We start from the raw sequence: 20758 nt of genomic DNA on the forward strand, positions 1-20758 counted from the left end.
CTGGGGAACGTCGGCCGCTAGGGGGCCTTGTGCTTTCTGGGCAAATCATTTCCACCCTCTGATCCTCATTTTCTCCTCTAACAATAAGGCCATTTGACTGGACTCTTCTTCCATCTCTGATGTTGCACGCCCCGTGACTCTATAATGACCCCTGTCAGAAGCCATCCTGGCGGACAGGGACCAGGGTAGAAAGATAGAGAGTCAAGTCCAGCCAGAGGTCAGGACGCCGGACTTGCTGACCAAGCTGAAATACTTCCTGCCACACCCAGGGCTCAAGTGGGACAGAAAAGCCCAAAGCTCCTGGATCTACTTTAACATCGCTGCCAGGCTGGAAACCTCTCTCCTTTTAAGCTGTAAAAGATGTGTTCCCCGAGACAGATTCCCTCATCTTTAATCATTTTCCACCGTCTCTGGCCACGAGCGGCATCAAAGGTGATAAATTAGACTCTGTAGATAAGTTTTCCTCCAGAGCCACATGTTAAACCCAAAGCAGGCCCCAGCTCCGCTGAAATCAGAGTAACCAAGAAAAGCCCTCGGTGGTAGAGCGCTGGGGTCACCCAACCCAGAAGCGTGCGGCTGCCTCCACCATCACCACCCGCCTCGGCGCCTGCGCACCACCTGGGCCCGCTCTTCTCTGAATTACAGTAAAATGAAGGTGGAGAACTCATTGTTTTCTATCAAGGGCATGGCCCACAGACTGGGAAGATAAATCACTGGAGGAAGATGAAAGTAAAATGCAGCTTCATTCAGGGAGCCAGGGGGAGAGAGAAAGAGAAAAGGTTACAGTCTCTTGCAAATCAGTCCTTTACAAATCAGGAATGGGGAGCATGTAACCCTCTCTCTGGCAAACACAACCCCTCATCAAAACACACCTCAGGGACATACTGTGGCCAGTTACTGAGAGAGGATGAAGGGAAGGGGGACAGACGTTCAAGGAATGGGGGAGGGGGAGAGCAGCTGAGTCAGAAACATATGAGGAGAAATAAGGCAAATATCAAAATCAGGGAGAGAGAGAGAGAGACAGAGAGAGACCACGAGCAGCAGACCCCACATTCAAAGAAACAACATGCAGACAAAAACAGGGAGACATGGATACAACACAGACACTTGTTGTGACGAGAGACAGAGATGGAGAAGCCAGAGTGAGAGCAAGGGGCACGTGAGGGGGGTGGAGGGAGGCTGAGACTGAGCTCATCCAGGAAAATAGCTATTTGAAGTAAACAACAAGGCCATCAAGGGTTGTTGTTTTTGTTGTTTCCTAAAGAGACAAATATTTCCAGAATTCTTTTTTTTTTTTCCTTCAGAATTACTTTGGAATGCATTTTCATTTCTGCCTAAACTTTGAGAAGCACAGACATTCTTCAAAATCTGTCTTCTTCATTTGCCGGAGCAGACACTGCTCGTTTATGGTCCTGGGAAGGAAGACGTGACACCTCAGGTACTAGCCTTTTATGATCAAGCCACCGAAATCTTTGAAGCACCTTGTGTTTTCATAGCTCTCACCTCTTGAGCTAACTGGCCACATTCAGCTCAACCTGTCCCATCCTTGAAGTGAAACCTCATTTGTTCAGAGATAACTGATTTGGAATCAGGAATGGTTCAGGGCCAGAGCTGACCACTCCATTCTGCTGGGGACAGAGTTTGCTGATGAGTTTGCAAATGGGTAATGAAAATAAGATGGCACGCGACAGTGCGGAATGAATGAATGAGAGGAGCGAGTGCCAGGCGCTCTGGTCACATCATATCCAGCAGTAGCTTCCCAAACGTGCCAAATACTCTCACGTTTTCCTGCCAAGAACGCTGCCTCTTTCCTCCTCTGCTTCTGTCTGGTAAAACCCTCCCCATCCATTGTTCAGCAATCGATGTGTATGTATTAAGCACCTCTGCTGCGAATCCCTTTCCATCCGCTTCTTACTCCCTTGCAGGCTGCTGGCTCCTTCCTTTAGGTCCCTGACACCTGTAGTTGCTCTGCTGTAGGGCTTAGCATTTCCCAGTAGAGCAGACTTTCTCAACGTTGGCAGTATTCTTTGGGGGCTGGGTACTGCTTTGCTGTGGGGGGTCTGTCCTATATACTGTAGGATATTTAGCAGCATCCCTCGCCTCTGCCCTCTAGAATACAGCAGCCATGTCACCCCCAGTTATAACAAATGAAAACATCTCTGGTCATTGCTGAATGTCCCCTGGGGGGTAAAATTGGACTCAAGGACACTGTACTAGAATGAGAGTTGTGTTTGGGTATGTCGGCCCTCAGAGAGGGTGCATCCTCTGGACCTTAAGTGGTGGAATGGCACCTGGTATAGAGAAAGCGCCTGGATTCTGTAGAGGAAGAAGCCAGACAGTTGGACCAAGTCCATTGAACTGGCCAGTTGAGCATATGACATGTTGGCCATTGAAATAAGAATGTGTTGGCACCTGAGATCTGTAACCAAATCTATAGGTCTCTATTGAGTGCTGACCTACTGTGAGCTGTGGGGGACATGTGTGAGGAATATAAAAGAAGATGTTTTACATTTAAGGCACTTGTGATGATCTAGTTCATCAGAAAGTCCTGCAGCCCTGGACACTGATGTAGAAATAGCAAGCAGTTTACAATGAGTTTCTGAAGCAGGACCCTCCATAAGGGGCTGGGGGAGGGGTTAGAGCAGGGAAAACCAGAGTGGGCTGCTATTCCTGTGGAGGGCTTGGGACTTGAATGAGGACAATGACATTGGGTAAGTGTGGTGTGGCCCAAGATCCAGTTGGCCAGGCCCAAAGTTGGGTCTTGATTCAGAGAAGCCGAGTGTTTCCAAGTATGTCCTGAATAGCCTTTATTGGGGTCACCGGGTAGAGTGGTCACAAATGCAGATTCCTGGGCCATCCAGCCTTAGTGAATCCCTTTTGCTGGGGTGGGCCCAGGACTCTGTATTTTTCACAGGCCCCAGATGATTCTGATGCTTGATGAAGTTTGAGACCTCCTTCTGGCAGGGGGGCGGGGGGCATTGACCGGTCTTAGTAATAACCTTGATCTTCCATTGTGTGCAGCCTGTAGCGTTTATACGGTCTAACAGAAGGGATCAGTACATAGAGAGTGGCACCGGAGTGCCAGGGTTCAAGTCCTGCCCCTGCCATCTCTAGCCGTGCCACTTTGATCAGTTTCCTTGAAACCTCTGTGCTTTCATCTTCTCATCTATACAGTGGGATTCACAATGTCCCTGCCTCGTAGGATCTTTGTGAAGGTTAAAGAAGTCACTACATGTAAATGCACAGCGTAGTGCCTGACAGGTAGCAAATGCTCATTTGCTAAATATTAGTCATCATCATTATTACTATTATGTTAGCATTTGATGTTCGCGGGAGGTTTGAATTATGGTCATTAGAATATGGTCTGCACTGCTCTCCTCAGCTTGCTTTCAGTTCCTCCAAACCTGAGGTTTAGCTGGCTCCTTGCTGCTCCAGTAGGAAGCGGGGCCTGATGCTCTCTGAGTGAGGGGAGAGGCAGCAGTGGACACAAAGGAGCGTTCTGGCAGGGTCAGGTCCCTCCTGGTCTGCGGCTCTGACAGGAGATACTTCTTGCCTCCCTGGCTCTGGGGCAGACATATTGGAGGCCCAGACCTCTTCCTGGCCTTGCCAGATGGCAGTGTCCCTCCTCAGCAACTCTCTCCCTGAGGGGTCCTGAGCCAGAGCAGGGAAGAAGGGAGGGCAGGAAATGGCTCCATCCGTATGAAGGCCTATGGCCTTGGCCCTCCTATTTATAATAGGGTGACTCTGCGTCCCGAGCCCTGGAGCACGACCCGTCTTCCTCTGAGCCTCAGGATGACCCTGTAAAGTGGGTGGGGTGGCCTTACCCATCACATTTTATAAAAATGGTTATTTATTTTTGAGAGGGTGGGGAGGGGCAGAGAGAGAGGGAGACACAGAATCCGGAGCAGGCTCCAGGCTCTGAGCTGTCAGCACAGAGCCTGATGCAGGGCTCCAACTCATGAACTACAAGATCATGACTTGAACCAAAGTTGGATGTTTAACCGACTGATCCACCCAGGTGCCCCACCCATCACATTTTATTAAGTTTACTTATTTATTGTGTGTGTGTGAGAGAGACAGAGCAGCAAAGGGGGAGAGAGAAGGAGAGAGAGAGAGAATCCCAAGCACGCTCTGCCTAGTCATCCCAGAGCCTGACATGGGGCTCAGACCCATAAACCATGAGATCATGTCCTGAGCTAAAATCAAGAGTCCAAACCTTAACTGACTAAACCACCCAGGCACTCCTACCCATCACATTTTATTTTATTTTATTTTATTTATTTTATTTTATTTTGTTAGGAGTATTTATTTATTTTTGAGAGAGACAGAGACAGCATAAAGTGGGGAGGGGCAGAGAGAAAGAGAGAGAGAATCCCAAACAGCCTCTGCCCTCTCAGTGGAGAGCCCTACACGGGCCTCAAACCCACAAACCTGTGAGATCATGACCTGAGCCGAAACCAAGAGTCGGATGCTTAACCAACTGAGCCACCCGGGCGCCCCTACCTATCACTTTCCCGAAATAACAGCTTTCTTGAGCTAAAACCCACATACCTTACAATTCACCCTGTTGAAGAGTGCAATTCAGTGGTTCATAGTGTGTCCACAGAGTGGCGCATCCATCCCCACTGGCTAATCTTAGAACATCTCCTCGCCCCCAAAAGAACATTTTCATCACGCTCTTTCCCCCTCCTCCCAGCCCCTGGCAACCACTCATCTACTCTCCGTCTCTAAGCATTTGCCTATTCTGGACGTCTCGTATAAATAGGTTCCTACAATATGCAATATTTTGTGTCTGCTTTTCCCACTTTGCATCATGTTTTTGAGGCCCACCCATGTTGTAGCAGGTCAGTGCTCCCTTTCGTTTAAGGGGCCAAATAATATTCCATCGCACGAGGGTACCACATTCTGCTTGTCCATTCATCAGGTGATGGACACTTGGGTTGTCTATTTTGTCTATTATGAATAATATAGCTATGAACCTTTGTGTCCAAATTCTTGTACAGACGTATGTTTTCCTTTCTTTGGGGATACACCTGGGGATAGAATTACTGGGTCATGTGGTTGCTCTACGTGTCAACTCCTGAGCAATTGCCAGATTATTTTCCAAAGTGGCTGCACCATTTCTCGTTCTCCCTGAAGTGCGTCAGGGTTGCAATCTCTCTGCATCCTCGCCAACACTTGTTATTATCCGTCTTTTTTATTATAGCCATCCTAGTGAGTGTGAATTGTATCTCATTATAGGCTCATCTCACTTTATAAATAAGGAAATTAAGTCTCAAAGAAGTGAAGCAGCTTGCCCAAGCACACTCAGAGAGCCCGAGAGGAAGCTGAGATTCAAATCAGGCAGGTCTCCCTTCCAAATTCACATTTTTTTTTCTATTGCATCAGGCAGCTCTCCAACTAGATGACTTTGGGCCTGGCCCAGGGTCTGGGTCCAAGCGGTTCCTGGGATTCACATCGATCACGGGGCAGGGACGTCCTGGCGGTCAGCTGCTCACTGTCCTCTCTCCTGGCCAGGCTTCCAGCTGATACTCATTGATCACCTACCATGGGCCCAGTTCAGGAGATAGAAATAGGTTAGGGAAGAATCGATTTCTTGAGATGTTTCCTTGAATGAAAGATGGATTTTATTTTTTCAGCCTCTAGATTTATTATTTGCCAGCAAATGGCCAAAAGCTGGCTTGAGGGAGAAGCAGGAAAAGAAGGGAGACGGACCCCTTGCAGGAGGCTTGGAGGATGGTGGTGTGAGCCAGTTTAAGGAAGGTTTGGCACCAGCTGAACTTTGACCAGCTGAAAGACCTGGCCAGAAAGAAGACGGCCAAGTTGTGTGTGTGTGTGGGTGGGGGTTGGACTACCTTCAAGGATGGGGTTTAGCAAGTGACTGAGGAGGGATAAAAAGAGAGAAAAATTGAGGCTGGTCAGGATAATAATACCAAATGTACACTTTCTGCTGAGTATTTTAGGACAAGGCACTGCTCTGGGTGCATTGTGTATTCTACAAGACGAAGGTTAAAGTCTTATTTTATGGATGAGGAGACCAAGGCTCAGAGAAGTTCAGTGCTTCAGTGAAAGACACACAGCTGGCAAAACTCAGTCTGACTTCAAACCCCATTCGTGTAACCACTGAAATATATCCTTAGTGAATCACAGGACCCTTCTGGGGAATGTGCTGTCAGGGATACTGGAAAATGGAACCAGTTCAGCCTCCCCTCTGGAAGGCTGGTATTTTTGGAAATAGAAATGTTCTGGGGCTGACGGTTTTCCCTGTAATGGTTTCAGCCTGTTTGGGCTTTCACACTTCAGTTTACAGCCTCAGTCCCTGATGTTTGCTCACTTATTTATTCTTTTTTACAGGAAAGAGAAGCCAATGAATTTTTAATCAAATTGAGCTGGAGTATTTGACCAGTGAATCAGAAAGGCTTCCAAGTCTTTGGGTGGAGGTGGTGGAGGGGAGAGAAATTCATTCCCATCTGCCCGGAAGGAGGTTGGCACTGCAGGGAGTGAGGCCCTGGGGGTTGCGTCGGGTCTGGCTCGAGAGAGCAGACTAATCCCGCATCCTTCACGGCAGGCTGTCCAGGCTCCCTGGGGAACTGTGTCGCTGGGGGACAGCAGCTGATGAAGGTGCTGCTTGTGGATGACACCTCAGCTGCGTACAGACGGTCCAGCCCAGGGGGCGGCAAACTTCCCTGTAAAGGACCAGATAATTTTAGGCTTTGCGGGACACTGCGGTCTCTGTCATCGGTTCCTGTCTTCCTCCTTCCCCTTTCTCTTTTCCTCCTGTCCTTGTCCTTTTTCCATAACCATTTAAAAATATACAAACTGTCATTATTAGCTCATGGACTGTACAAGAACGGACTGTGGGCCAGACTTGCCTGCGGGCCATAGTTTGCAGCCCCTGGTCTAGAGGTATCTTGGAAACTAGCTTGGATGAATTGCTTACATTTGGGGGGCTTCATATATTTATTGAACACCTACTGTGTGCATGCCTTCTTTCAGAAAATGTTCATGTTCTTTGGAATGGAAAAAACATGAGGATGAATCCAGAAACTCAGTTCCAGTAGCTGTGGGTGTGAAGTGGGAGGAACAGCAATGGGCTGGGAGAGAGGAGGCCTGGGTATCTGGCCTACTTTGGTCGCCAAGGAACCTGTAGAACTACATCTGTAAAAACAAGGAAGTAATGCGTTCTTTGCAGAATTAAATAAGCTCAGGGATAAAAATTTTGAAAAGCACTATACAATAGAAGCTATATTTAGAGAGATGGGAGTTACAGGTAACTATGAATAATTGATTGACAGTATAAAACTACAATACTAGAGCTGTCACAGGTTAGAAGAGAAAAGAGTTTGACCGAGATGCTGTGATTTGGGATCTACAAGTTAAGCATGTATCAATTAGGATTGAGGTTGGCTGCGTCCTGTAGGAAACCCAAAATAATAGTGGCCTAAACAAGTTGTCTCTCTCGATTAAATTGCGAAGAAGGCAGTCCAGAACTTGTAGGGCAGTCTACAGTGTCAAAAACCCAGGATAGATCTTTTGCTCCATTATCCTTGCATGTAGCTTCTATTCTACAAAGTTACCTTATAGTACAAAATGGCTGCTAAACCTCCAGCCATTATATCTGCATTCTAGGCATGTGAAAGGAAGAAGGAGCAAAGAAGAAAACATATACTGGCAGCCTTTTAAGGAAGTTTCTTAGAAGCTGGCTCCAAATACTGTCATTTATATCTAATTGGCTATACCTAGCAGCAAAGGAGGCTAAGAAAGTCACTCTTTATCCCAAATGGCAATGTGCCCAGCTAAAACCAAGAAGTTCTGTTTTTATTTATTTAATTTATTTTTTTAAAAGAGAAGTTTGTTTTATAATTTAAAATTTTTTATAATGCTTTTTATTTATTTCTGAGAGAGAGAGAGACAGCATTAACAGGGGAGGGTCAGAGAGAGAGGGAGACACAGAATCCGAAACAGGCTCCAGGCTCTGAGCTGTCAGCACAGAGCCCGACGCGGGGCTCGAACCCACGAACCGCGAGATCATGACCCAAGCGAAAGTCGGATGCTCAACCAACTGAGCCACCCAGGCACCCCTGTTTTTTAATTTTTATTTTAACATTTATTTATTTATTTTTGAGGAACAGAGAGGCAGAGCATGAGCAGGGTAGGGACAGAGAGAGAGAAGGAGACACAGAGACCAAAGCAGGCTCCAGGCAGAGAGCCTGACGCGGGGCTCGAACTCACGAGCTATGAGATCATGACCTGAGCCGAAGTTAGCCGCTTAACCAATTGAGCTGCCCTTGTGTCCCTGAAGTTCTCTTTTTAAAGAGGACAATGAATACTGCAGTGGGCAACTAGCTATGCTACCGCAAGTAGCAAATTCCCAGGAAGGATGGGTGTCTGGGTGGCTGGATCAGGGAGGGCTTCATCAGGGGAACAAGACTGAGCCGGACCCTGAAGAAATGGACTGAGTTTTAAGTGGTAGACGTAAGTGAAGAGGGCACTCCAGGCAGCGGAATGAGTGTAAGCGAAGGGAAAAGCACTCAGTATGGAGGAAGGTAGTGGGCAAGCTAGTCTAGCCGGGAGCCCTCCTGAGGAGGAGGTTTGAGAATTTGTACTGGAAAAGGTAGTAACAGCTAGCTGTAATCAGTTCGGGTCCTCACACCTTGGGTCATGTACAGCTCCTTGGCCACTCTGTGACTCCCCATTAGCTCCTTCCCTTGTCCCGCTCTCTCTTTGCTATGTCATCCATGTAGCATCCTTCTGCCCGGAGGTGGTCTCAGGGCCTCTTGGGTGGGCCCCCTCAACACAGCCCTAGTCCATCCCCTCCCCCTGCATCCACCCAGTCCTTGGTGAAATCTGGCATCTTTGCTCCACTAAACTCTGCAAGTGGATATGGCTTCCTGCTCAGCAGTCTGTCTTCGTTCATCTGAGGACATAGGCTGAGCCAGTGGTCTCTTGACTTGAGACTTTTTCAGGGTGAGTTGGGCCCTAGTCTCTGTGTTCGAGCTCTGAGGGCTTGTGGGTCAAAATATCTCTCCTTCTGGCTCCACGGTGGGGTCTTGCTTGGCTTGGGGAGATGGAGATGGGTGGGTGCAAGTCACCTCAGTCCTCACCATTAGCTACAATGTCCCAAAACTCCCACCTCCCTCCAAGTGCCTCAGTCAGTCTCTAGCTTCCCCTTCTGCACGGGCTGGGATGCGAAATGGGGCTGAGGTCACAGAGCCAGGGTGGGGCCAGCCTGAGCACGTCCTGCCTGGGTGATCCAGCATCTCCCTTAAGAATGTGTGGGTACTCAAGGGATACAGAAATGCTGAGGCATAGGAGCACATGTACCCCAATGTTCATAGCAGCACTCTCCACAATAGCTAAAACACGGAAAGAGCCTAAGTGTCCATCAACAGATGAATGGATCAAGAAGATGTGGTTTATCTATACCATGGAATACTACATGGCAATGAGAAACAGTGAAATCTGGCCATGTGTAGCAACATGGATGGACCTTGAGGGTGTTATGCTGAGCGAAATAAGTCAGGCAGAGAAGGACAAATATCATATGTTTGCACGTATAGGAGGATTAGGAGGAACTTGACGGAGGAACAAGGGGGAGAAGAAGGGCGGAAATGGTGGGGGAAAGGGAGAGAGGCAAACCATGAGAGACTCTTGAATGCTGACAAAAACTGAGGACTGATGGATGTGGGGGGNAAAATAAAAAAAAAAAAAAAAAGAATGTGTGGGTATTTTGCGCCTGAAATTCACAATTTTGGGACCTCAGGGGAGATTCCAAAATAGCAGAGCAAGTCCTCACGGAATGTTCTGCTCAGTATATTACATTTATTGACCTCTAACCACCCATCGGGCATCTTAAGTCCATTACCTGTGAGGTTGTTACAAGTGAAGAAATGGACAGGAGTGAGGATTGGAAAAATCATGAAAAGAGAGGTCAAGAAAGAGCTGGGGCCAGATTGAGAGGTTCTTTCTGCCAGGCTCAGAAGCACAGACTTTCTCTGTGCACATTGAAGGATTCTGAGCAGGTTGCGATGTGGTCCTAGTTGTGCTTTTGAAAATTTGATCTCAAAGTAAAGTGTGGGATGGACTGGGAAGAGAGGGACAGATGTCTTCCCTTTATAGTGTGAGCCCCAGGAAGAGGTTGGGTATGGGGAGAAGAAAGAGGAGAAAGGGGAGGTGGGGGAGAGAGAGGAAAGAGAGGGGGTGAGGGGGAAAGGAGGCAGGAGGCAGGGGAAGAGAGAGGGTTTGGGTACCCTATTTCTTTCTTCACTCGGAAGCATACAATTCCTGGGTGCCCAACACGTGTGAGAGAGGCTCAGATAAACAATGTAGAACCATCCGTGGTCCTTGCAGAAGCTCACAAAGTGGAAGGGAAGAAGGAGGAGAATGCCCGTGGACATATGCAAGGTCTCCGGGACTTACAAAGGGCTTTCACAAATATTACCCCGCTAGATGCCTGCACCTGTCACCTGTTCTGTGCAGTAAGCAGGACAGAGATTCTCAATTTCACAGATAAGAAAACTGAGGCACAAGCAGATTCACTGGCTCACAGTTACACAGGTAGGGGGGTGGGGTAGCAAACCTGGGACTCAAATCCAATGCCTTTCATCAGGCACATATAGGAAAGGTACCCAGAGCTCTAAGGGGTGTGCTGTTGGGCAGAATAGTCAAGGATGGGGTTCTGGAGTCAGACTGCCTGGCTCCATTTCAAACTAGCTGTGTGAGCCTGGGGCAAGCTTCTTAACTTCTCTGTGCTGCAGTGCCTTCATCTGTAAAATGGAGGAACTGGTGCCTATTTCCTAGGGTTGTTTGAGGCTCACTCAAGATACTGTGGGCATGTAAAGTGCTCAGTACAGGCCTGGCCCAAAGTAAACACTCTGTAAGTGATTCTACCATTATTGTTATATTTTGAGGTGGGTGGAACAGGCAGGACACTCCAGGCAGAAACAATGAGCCACCTCAGGAGGTAGCAGGGACCCAGGCCATCCTTTGGACCTTCTTTCCATGTCCAGACCCCCTATAATACCCTGTGCTTAACCTTTGCTTCCTCTCCCGCATTTTCCTCCCATCCTCTTCTTCGTCTCCCTTTCCTTGTCCCATCCATTTCCCCCTCTCCCCTCTGATGCTCCTTGCTGTTATGCTGGAAGCCCTGGGTGCTAAAGACTTTGCTGACACCTCCCCATTCTCTCCATGTGACTGTGGGCCAGGAGCCAGCCTTCCAAATTGCTTTGACATCCACTAAGGAGCACGTTCCAGAAATATCAGCTGTTCACCAGGTCTGCTAAAGGACATGGACAGGGCATCTGGCTTTTCCTGGGGGACAGACGTTTTTGTAGGCAAATGTCTCCCTCCTCCTTATGCTATTTCTCCTCATCCTTAGTCCAAATGGTCTCTTTTTATTAAAAGAAAACATACATACACACATGTACACACACACATACACACACACAGAGAAGAGAATATTATTACAGTCTGCCCTCTGGTTTCATGGAAGGAGAGAAGGGAGAATGGACTCTGTGGTTATCACAGCTATTAGTGGGAGATTATTTGTTCATCAGCCCATAAAAAGTTCCTAGCCTTGGCTAAGGTAATTACCAGCCTAGGTGGTTGGCCACACTGGGGCACAGGGGAGGTGAGGCTGTCATTTCCAATTTACCAGTCTCCATTTGCTGCTGGGTCAAGAGGTTCAAATGAAAAGGTTAATTAAGAATCAAGGGATTTGCTCATCAGGTTAAGTCATGTATACACAGCACAAAGGCCATGACTACCCATGATAACTGCTTTGAAAAACCAATTCTATTCTGCATGCATTTATTGACACACAGACCTCATCTCTCACTTCCACCCCCTCCCCCAACACATTCCAATCTTTTCTGGAACATGTGTGTGCTAGGCTTTGTTCATTACAGGGGATAGGGGAGCAGATAAGGCATGGGTGCTACTTTTGTGGTACTCATTTGGGAAATGAGGCTCATACCAGAATGAAGAGAAGCCTACAGATGCATAGCCATTTGCCCTGGGCAAATCACCTCCTTTGTCTCAGGGCCAGTTGGAGTAGATCCACAATGTCTAATCATGATGATCTATGATGGAGGATGGATGGCTGGTCTGTGTCAAGATGGTCTTTAACCATCTTGGACAATTCTTTAAACTATGTCCCCTCCAGGGATTCTGATATATGCCCCCCACCACCACTCAGAATTTTCCAAGTTTATTGGTATATGTAGTGGGGATGCTGTGGGTACCCTGATCCTTCCTGCAGGACCAATGTCTTCATTCCTCTAGCTGCTGCAAGTCTTGGTAGAAGATGACTTTCATCTGAGTCCCTTCCAGGAATTGCCCTCAGCTAAAACCGCCATCTTACTTAAGGTCATTCCACCTCCCTGCTTCCTGATGGCAGTGTAATAATCCAACTATGGATATGGGGGTGTAAATACCCATCTCTTTGCACTCAGAGGGGTCACATCAGTCCAGAGATCTCTGTAGGATAGGCTAAGAACTTTGTTGAAACTTCAGATCAGTTCAGTTCCTCTCTCTGCCCAATTCTACTTCCTTCACTCTCTCCCCCTGCCCTCACCCCTGGTTGTTGATGCCAAAGTACCCTCCATAAATCTCCTTTATAAAAATCTCCATTTTAGAGTGTCTCCCGGGTAACTCAACCAGGGTTGGGTTTAGGATCATCAAATCCAGTGAACACCAGGGCTGTCCATTAATTCAGCAAACACATGTTTGGCACTTGTGATGACTCTAGCCCTAGAAGTCTTCCTGGATAAGGAAGGATTTCAAGAGGGCCTTAAAGGCTAGGCAGAATGTGGAAAGAAGGAGGAGAGGAAATGAACTTAATAGAATCATTGTTTGTGTTGTGGTGGCCCTTACTGTTTTCATGTCAGCTTGCGGAGCATCCCTCATAACAGAGACAGTAACAAATGAGTGGATTTTTGAAGTTATCCTGAACGGCCAAGATTACTCTTTCTAGCTCTAGAATGGCACGATCTAATCTGTAATGGGTGCTGGATTATTGCCCATTGAAAATTCTATTGTGTTCCCACTGGCACACCTTCTCTCCTCCCCTTTAAAGTGACTTACTTCTACCCAGAATTGAGCAGGAGGAAGTCCTTCTAGGAAGTTCCTAGCCCCATGGTATTATTTGTAGCCTTTGTCTTGAGCCTACCATCTCACCCAACTTTGAAACTTCTATTGTCCTTGGGTGCTTCAGCTGCTGGTCTCTGGTCCTGTCCCTTGCCCAGGGCTTTTCAGACTCTCCTGGACTCTCATGATTGAGGTTGCCCTCCCAACTGTCAGCTTTTGATTCCCTCCCCACTAACAGTCCAGGCATGTTTTTTATTCCATCTGTCTCCTCTCATGCCAGTCCATGTGCAGCCCGGACTCTATCCCAGCATTGCCCCAGGTGGCTGGGTGTTCTGCTGGCCTGTAATCCCATGACCACAGACCAAGTTCAGCATTATTGGGAAGGGTATCTGCAGCTCTTAGGGGAGTTGGGTCTGTGGCTCTGGCTGGAGCACATGACTGAAATGGTTTCATTCTAAACAAAACAAGAAATGTTGTGAGGTCCCTCATTTCCAGTGCCCTTCATTTCTACTCCCAACTGTCATGGTGGGGCTTCTGGGTCCTGTGCAGGCTCCCAAGAAAATGGCAGATTTGAGCGGAGCCAAGCCCTCAGTGAGGCAGCTGGAGGCTTGGCATTGAAGGAAATCAGGAAAGAGACATGAGAAACAGAAAACAGCATGGAAGGGGGAGGAAGAGGTGGAGAGGTTCTGTCCGTGGTGCTGAACAACAATCTCAGAAATAATTAGTTGGGCTTCTATTTGAGTCTCAGCACTCAACCGTGTACTGTGAAGAACCCAAAGGACATAAGGAACCAAGTTCCTGCCATAAAAAGTCCTTTAATCAAGTTGGAGACAATAAAACACCCTCATGAGAAAACATAGGAAAAATCCTCAATGGTCCATATAATGACAGGTCTCAGAAAACTGCATGGGAGAAAGGTTTTGGCTGTCTTGATAAAGTGATCCCTGAAGCAAGCCCCATTTTAGGGTCTGTGCCCTTTAGAGAAAAAAAAAATCCACTTTATAATGAAATGTTCTTTCTTTAGTCACCATAGCATCCCCTAGAGTATTTAAAGCCTAAAGGTCTTGGATATAAACTAGTTGATCTAACTGCAGCAGTTTAAATTTAGGTGCTAATGCTATGTTTGAAATGTAAGCACGTGATTGGCTTTTTAGTTATGTCTTTAAAAAGGATCGGTGGGCAATTTTTGTCTGGATGCCCATCCCCAGACCATATGGCCATGGTCTCTCAACCCTTGCTTGTTACAGTCACACCCAGCTGATCCTGTAAGCAGGAGGCTCCAGAGGCTCACTGCTGAATGCTGTCCCTTCTCAGTTCTTCCTCTACCCTCAGCATTGTCAGGACCTGAGCATGATGGGACTATGCTCATTCCCCTTCTCCATTCCCAGTATGTGCCCACCCCTTGCCTTGAAAGGGGAGAGGCTGCAACTTTGGACTCCTTCTTTAGCTAGGGACCTCCCTGCCTACCCCACTGGGTATCAGGATGGACAGGAGGAGGCAGCCTGTCTGCACCTTTATTCCAGAAAGTACCTTTGGGAAGATCCACTGCTCACAGAGGAAAGGAACTGCTTTAACTCTATCATTGAAATGGGAAAAGCTGATATTTCATCAGACCAATATACTGATCCCTGACTAAATTGCTGTATGAGGGGCAGGTCACATGTCTATTGGCCCCAGTTTCTCTTTTAAAACAAGAGGAACTGACAAGATGATTGAGCAGGGTTCTTGCTGGTTCATCTTCACAGTTTCTGAATCAGAACATGTTGGTTTGGTTCTTACTTACATTGGGCACATATATACTTCATCCATCTATCTACCTAATCCCTGAAGTCTCAACTCCCTGAGAGCTAATACTCAGGGAATTCTCTATCTATGGGCATACTTTTAATTCTTTTTTTGATTTTTTTTTCTGAGAGAGAGAGAGACAGCATGAGCAGAGGAGGGTCAGAGAGAGAGGGAGATATAGAATCTGAAGCAGACTCCAGGCTCTGAGCTAGCTGTTAGCACAGAACCTGACATGGGGCTCGAACCCACAAACTGTGAGATCATGACCTGAGCCAAAGTTGGACGCTTAACCAACTGAGCCACCCAGGTGCCCCCATACTTTTTATTCTTATGTGAGTTTATTTGGTGTTCTGCAAAGATCTAGGCTAGACAATGTGGACCTTAAAGGAACCCTTCACCCATGTCTCCCCTGGGAACTTAATCAGCCTTACTAACAAGCTCCTTTCATTTCCATTAACTATCAAGAGAAAAGGCAGGAGGCGTGACCAGCCCCAAAGCCTCACCACCCTGGAATGAGAAAAGAAAGACAAGAAAGAATAGATTTTCACTCCTATAAACAAAGGATTCATTGACAGGGCTTCAGGAAGGGACTGAGTGATACCAGGAGGAGACTGGTGCAGATGGGAAGGTGGAGATAAGACATAAACCCCAATTCAGTATGTGATAAAGATTACCCAAGGTTTTCCAAGAGAAGCTTTTAGAAGAGGCATTGAAACCAGATTTGTGAGAAATGGAGATAATCATATATCATAAAGACAAAAGCTGTAATTGGCAAGTCGAATGTGTCTGCGGTGTGGGCAAGCTTAGTAGGCTCCAGTGGGCCAGGTGAGGAAAGTGTGAGAAGTATGTGGTGAGATGCAGGATGGTGGAGTGGACAGATGACCACGATATTGCATGCTAGTGTCTAGAGTTGCTTCAATAAGAACAAGAGAGGTGTTGGTCTTGATGCTGGGTCTCTGTGGGTTGAGTTTTTGTTCTGGGACTCTTAAACTTGGGGGGACTTTAGGGCTCCAGACATAAGTTGGTGTGAGTGTGTGAATACGTGTGGAGAAGACAAGGGAGATGGATTTCATTTAGGTCATTATGGTTTGATCCAAATTAGTTTTAATTTGGTCAAGCGAATTAACTCAATGTTTATTAGCAATTGGTAATTAGCTCTAACTCAACCCAGACCCCAGGGACTGGCTATCAGGCTGTGTAATTATTTCCTTGCCAGGAGAAAAGAGAATGGGGCTTCAGTGTTTGGTAAATACTGGATTGGGGAAGATAAATGCTTTTTTTTTTTTCTTTCAGTCCATCACTTTTGTTATTCTTGATTGCGGCCCCAGTGGATGTTACAACACCACCCCTAACACATCCTTGGAAATGCTGTCACATTTGGCATGGCTGGGGACAGGAGAGGAAATGCTGGGATGGATACCTGGAGGAGAGTCTGGGGTTCTTCTTGGAGGGAAGCTCAGTCATATCTGGATGGGAAGTGGAACTGCGGCAGCCATGTAGAGTAAGCCATCTCCTACCTCTCGCCTCCAGCCTCAGTTCTTACCCTATTTTCAGATGCTAAACTGCCTTAACAGAAATCCAAAACCCTTCTCTTCCGGGTCTTTCTCTTTCTTTCTTCCCAGTGGCATCAACAGTGAGGAAGTGCTGTGTTTCACCACTCCCTGTTCCTACATGCCCCGTCTGCACCAGCGGCCAGTCTTGGGAGCTGCAAGAAGGATGGGGAAAGTATGTTGGGTCTGTTGACATGAGTGAGTCACTCTGAGTGGGAGTAGATGACAAAGAGAATATGACTCAATGAAGAGAATAGAATGTGGGTGAAGGCAAGGGGTTTGCACATCTTTACCTGCCAAGGAAATATGGAAACCCAGGGGCCTTGGGGAGGGAGCAGTTGGTGCCCATTGATGTTAGCCTGATGGCCTTACCGTTCTCAGGTCTCTCTCTGTGTTGTCCATGTGTATGGTGCTGTCTTCTGGATCTTGTCCCATCTGCATTCTTGGCCACTTCCCTGTATATTTTGTCTTGGCCCCTTTAGCCCTTCTTAGCCAGTATGGTTGGTGAACAGAAATTTCAGGGAATCTTAAACCAGTGCCCTTCCCCCAGGTACTGGGTCTACATCTATCAGAGGAGTTTGGAGCTAGTTGCTGGTGTCCTGGCCCGAGTTTTGGATCAGAGTCTGCCTTGAAAGACTCTTAAGAGTCTATCTCAGTTACTGGACATGGCAATCGCCTGTGTGGCTTCTCTTTTTGGAAAATGAGGAGAGGGATATTATCCTGACTGCTGTAGGCGGCTACACCTTCAAGGCCAGCACCTTGAAAGGAGCAGGAGGAAAAAGTGTTCTGAGGATGCCAAACTATATAAGGAAAAAGAGCAGGGAGGTGCTGTGACAGACACATAGGATTGACCATCACTGACCTGAGGGCCTTTGCACATGCTATTCCCTTCATATGGAAGCCTCCTTCCATATATTTGGATGGCCAATTTCCTCACCTCCTTTAGGTCTTTGTTCACATATCAGCTTCTTAGGGAGGCCTCCTGACCACACTACTTTAAAATATCACCCCACCCCCATTATTTTTTATTCTCCCCTCCTGCTTTATTTTTTTATTCATATTACTTATTGCTATCCAATATACTACATCTTCTATTTATTTACTATGTTTACTGGATATCTCTCTCCACTAGAGTGCAGGCTTTATGAGGGTAGGGGATTTTGTCTGTTTTATTCACTGCAATACCTCCTATATCTAGAAAAGCACCTGGCATGAAGAAGGTGCTCAATAAATCTTAGCTGGACTAGTAAACTAATGAAGGCAACTCTTGTTTTAAGTTCATTTATTTATTTTGAAAGAGAGAGAGAGCACAAGTGGGGTAGAAACAGAGAGAGAGAGAGAGAGAGAGAGAGAATCCCAAGCAGGCTCCACACTGCCAGTACAGAACCTGATGTGGGACTCAAATTCATGAACTGTGAGATCATGACCTGAGCCGAAATCAAGAGTCAGACACTTAACCAACTGAGCCACCCAGGCGCCCCCAATGAAAACAATTCTGAGTGCTGTTCAAACAGGTTATCAGTCCAGGAATGTGTCACCCACTGTAGCAGATGTAGTCTCAGACTGGGATTCGGGAGAGCTGGTCTCAAGCCCCAGCCCTGCCCCTCACCAGGAGTGAAGTCAAGATAAGGTAGTCTATCTTGCATTCCTCCAAGCAGGCGCCCCCCCGAGATAGTATTGGTCTTTGGCAGCCTGGGGCAGCCTCGGTGATCTTGACCTCAAGCCAAGGGCACTGCTGTGACTGTCTGATCCCACCCTGTTTCATCAGCTTCAGAGCTTAGGGTGGGAAAGTCTGTGTAATTATTCCCATTTTGCAGGTGGAAAGAGTGAGGCCCACCGTGACTAAGTGGGTGTGGAGAAAACAGACCCATGGAAAAAGAACTGGATTGGAGGTTGGGCCCTGGTGCGGGCTCTGCCCTAATTGGCTGTGTGATGTTGTCCAAGCCTTTTCACTTTTCTGGGTTTCTTCCTCGTTCTGTGGACCAGATCAGTGACTCAAGAGTATTTTTTTCCATCCATGACTACCTGGGCTTGCCCCTCCCTTGGGCTCTTTTAGGACCACCCCAGGAGCTGTAAGAGGGCAAACCCTTCTCCCCCTGTCCACAAAGCTCATCAGAACGATGACCAAGAATGGCATTACGAGCATCTGTCCTAATTTATATAACCCAGTTCAAAGCTTTTGCACCTGATGTTTAGGAGCAAATGATGTACCAAGCCCTGGGTCACTGTCTCGAGGAACTCCAGCCTTTCCGGGTCCTGCTGCCCGGGGGGCTAAGGCACCCTGATTCTGGGTTTCTGGCCCAAGCACTCATCCATTCCTGGGTGCCTGGGCCAGGGCTGGGTGCCCAGCCTCCAAATCCTTCATTGATCGGGGGCTGCTGCAGCCCCCGGTCACCACCTCCTGCCGCCTGGACACCAGCCCACTGCGGATGGCCAGAAAAACTGGTCAAATGCCCAGATCGCTCTGCTGGGCTGGTGCAGATTCCGCTCATCACCCGTCCTGGCCCGCTCCCTGGGGCTCTCAGCTGTCTCTCCCCGCATCTCCATGGCTTTCTCTGAGTCTCCAGTGAATACTGCCACGCAGGAAGCCTAATTTACCAAGGCTTGCAAGGAGTCTCAGATGCTAATGGGCTCCCTGGGGACGACAGGCTGGGGCGGAGGCTGGCAGGAAAGTCAGGCTGTGTGGCTGCTCTCACCCTGGTGCGGAGTCCCACGGACTACCGGCTGGTGCTGCTGAGAATCCCTGATCAAGGTCACTCCTACCTCGGCGGGGGGGGGGGAATGGCCGGGCTCAAGGGCAATGCTGGATTGCCCTGCGGGGGGCCTCTAGGCAGCACAGAGGGCCTCCCTGCTAAACCCAGACTGAAACTGTTTCTTGCCCTAGGCCCAATCCAGGGCTGATTCCAGAGTCTGAATGCAGTGGCTGCAAGACCAAGGTGCACCATTCTGCTGGAATTTGAAACCAGAGGGAGAAGGAAGAAAATTACCACTTACTACGACCTGGTGGATGATGGTGACTTCTTCAGGCCCCACGTCATTCATTCCTTACTTCCCAACGGCCCCCTGCTGCAGGTGGCACCCTACCATTTACAGGCACAGACTGCCACTCAGAGAGAGCAAGTAGCTGGCCGAGGGTAGCACAGCGGGCCAGAGACAAAGCAGGAATTCCGCCAAGCCCATTGCCTAAACCCCAGTGAGGAAAGCCAGGAACTGGAACTCCATTTACGGATAGAGAAAAGGGGACTCATTTCTTCCTGCCCCAGCCCTGGATGGGGGAAGACCCTCTTCCTACACACCCCCACCCTTGCCTCTCCTTATGCGAGTCCAGCCAGGGCAGTGTTTTTTTTGTTTTGTTTTGTTTTTGTTTTTTTTAATAGTTTATTGTCAAATTAGTTTCCACATAACACTCAGTGCTCATCCCCACAAGTGTCCTCCTCCATGCCCATCCCCCCCTCCCCCCACATCCATCAGTCCTCAGTTTTTGTCAGCATTCAAGAGTCTCTCATGGTTTGCCTCTCTCCCTTTCCCCCACCATTTCCGCCCTTCTTCTCCCCCTTGTTCCTCCGTCAAGTTCCTCCTAATCCTCCTATACGTGCAAACATATGATATTTGTCCTTCTCTGCCTGACTTATTTCGCTCAGCATAACACCCTCAAGGTCCATCCATGTTGCTACACATGGCCAGATTTCATTGTTTCTCATTGCCATGTAGTATTCCATGGTATAGATAAACCACATCTTCTTGATCCATTCATCTGTTGATGGACACTTAGGCTCTTTCCATGTTTTAGCTATTGTGGAGAGTGCTGCTATGAACATTGGGGTACATGTGCTCCTATGCCTCAGCATTTCTGTATCCCTTGGGTAAATTCCTAGCAGTGCTATTGCTGGGTCCTAGGGGAGTTCTGTTGTTAGTTTCCTGAGGAACCTCCACACTGTTTTCCAGAGGGGCTGTACCAGTTTACATTCCCACCAACAGTGTAGGAGGGTGCCCGTTTCTCCACATCCTCACCAGCATCTAGAGTTCTCTGATTTGCTCATTTTAGCCACTCTGACTGGTGTGAGATGGTATCTCAGTGTGGTTTTGATGGGCAGTGTTTTTTTTTGTTCAAGAAAGAAGAGAATCTTAACTTCCTGCCAGCAGAAATCAATAATTTATGAACTGCTATCCCAGCCGGGGCAAAGAGTGATTTTTTAAAAAATGCTTCTTAAAATACTATATTAATAAGTATTCTAAAGAGTGAAAATATTTGAATAGGGGAAATGAATGTTTTACGAGCTGGTGGGGAAGGAGTCCCCTAAGATGGGCAGGGATGGGGCAGAGGGGAGCGGGAGAGA

The 20758-nt window shown here is 47.7% G+C and overlaps 1 protein-coding gene and 1 long non-coding RNA gene across 2 annotated transcripts in view; one reads left to right on the forward strand and one right to left on the reverse strand.

The window, feature by feature from the left end:
- NSF (N-ethylmaleimide sensitive factor, vesicle fusing ATPase) overlaps nt 1-20758 on the reverse strand; it is a 344592-nt gene that overhangs the window by 211209 nt on the left and 112625 nt on the right. The gene's annotated exons all lie outside the window — the stretch shown is intronic.
- Nucleotides 1293-19847, forward strand: LOC144245024 (uncharacterized). The gene is made up of 4 exons (XR_013339134.1): nt 1293-1438; nt 16165-16372; nt 16494-16596; nt 19306-19847. It is a non-coding gene; the product is annotated as an uncharacterized LOC144245024 (long non-coding RNA).

Source organism: Crocuta crocuta, unplaced genomic scaffold, assembly GCF_008692635.1.
Source record: "Crocuta crocuta isolate KB4526 unplaced genomic scaffold, BGI_CrCroc_1.0 scaffold288, whole genome shotgun sequence".
In the NCBI taxonomy this organism is placed as follows: Eukaryota; Metazoa; Chordata; class Mammalia; order Carnivora; family Hyaenidae; genus Crocuta; species Crocuta crocuta.